The following is a 1,717-nucleotide window of genomic DNA, read 5'->3' on the forward strand; positions in this document are numbered from 1 at the left end:
CCCCGCGACTGGCCACCACTATTGGCTTGCAGATCATTTCTTCCTGATATTATTGGTCACCATGGCTACTCTGCTCAGTAGCCAGTTATGCTTTGTGGCTAATTATCAAAAGGATATTTTTTCTATCTGTTCCAACTCTTATTTTCCAAAGTGAAATCTTTCCTACCAGTGTGCTCCTATCCTCCTGATATATGGATTCCTTTTTGACGTTTTAAAACAGTTTCTTGCCAGGCATTGTGGTGCACACCTATAAACCCAGTAACTTGAGAGGCTGAGGCAGGAGGATTGTGAGTTCAAAGCCAGCCTCAGCAACTTAGTGAGGCACTAAGCAACTCAGTGAGACCCTGTTTCTAAATAAAATACAAAAAAGGGGCTGGGGATGTGGTTCAGTGGTTAAGTGCCTCTGAGTTCAATTCTGTACCAAAAAAAAAAAAAAATCAAAACATTTGTTTCTTCATTCCTTTCTATTTCTTTTGGAGAATTTTTTGGCAGACACAACATCTTTGGCTTATATGTGCTGCTGAGGATCGAACCCGGGCCGCACGCACGCCAGGAGAGTGCGCTACCGCTTGAGCCACATCCCCAGCCCCTCCTTTCTATTTCTTGAACCCAGGACCTCATGTATGCTAAGGAAGTACTCTTCTGTTGTGCTACCCCAGCCCAGGGCTTTCTTTTTGAAGGTAGGCAGACAGTTATGTATCATTTACATTTATACACACACAGGATAAGTAGTTTTTAAGGAATCAGAAGCAGCCAGGTATGGTAGCACACACCTGTAATTCCAGGAGCTTGGGAAGCTGAGGCAGGAGTATTTCAAGTTCAAGGCCAGTCTCAGCAATTTAGTGAGGCACTAAAGCAATTTAGCAAGACTTATTCTCAAAATAAACAATAAAAAGGACTGGGGGATGTGGCTTAGTGGTAAAGCACCGTTGGGTTCAATCCACACTACAAAAATAAACAAACAAACAAAACTTGAACGTATTTCACAGCTGAGAGGCATTGCTCATTATGCCAAAGCTGCTCAAACTCAAACTGGAATTGTGCCCTTTAGCACTTAAAATACTGTAGCTCTTTTTTCCTCACTATGGGTAGGATACATTTGTACAGAGCCTCAGCCCTTCCCCATTGTCAAATTAATGAACTCAGTTTTTAAAACATTGGTGAATGCCCAAAGCCTTCTACCTTCATATATATATATATATTTATACATAATACACACACATATTTTATTGTTGTTACAGGGATTAAACATTGAACTCAGGAGCACTTAACCACTGAGCTACATCCCAGACTTTTTTATTTTTTATTTTGAGATAGAGTCTCACTGAGTTGCTTAGGGCCTCACTAAGTTGCTGAGGCTGGCCTGAACTTGCAATCCTCCTGCCTCAGCCTCCTCCTCCCTCCCTCAATCAATAATCACTAGGATTACAGGTGTGCATTATCACACCCAGCTCTTCCTTAAGTAAGTTAGGGGCAACATAGAGCCAAGAAGAGCTTCTCCCTACATGCCTCCCCATTAAAGGGAGTCTCCAACAATCTTAGCAACCCAACAACCATCTCTTCAATTGCTGGTCTGGCTAAAACAGAGCTCCCTTAGGTCTCCCTCCCCCATCTAGTTAATACTCTCTTCAAATAGAAAAGTAAGTGCTGGCCTAATTCCCTTGCAACTCTCTGTCAAGCCCTTTCCTAACAAAAAAAAAAAAAAAAAAAAAAAAAA

Source organism: Marmota marmota, unplaced genomic scaffold (assembly GCF_001458135.2).
Source record: "Marmota marmota marmota unplaced genomic scaffold, marMar, whole genome shotgun sequence".
NCBI classification, from domain to species: Eukaryota; Metazoa; Chordata; class Mammalia; order Rodentia; family Sciuridae; genus Marmota; species Marmota marmota.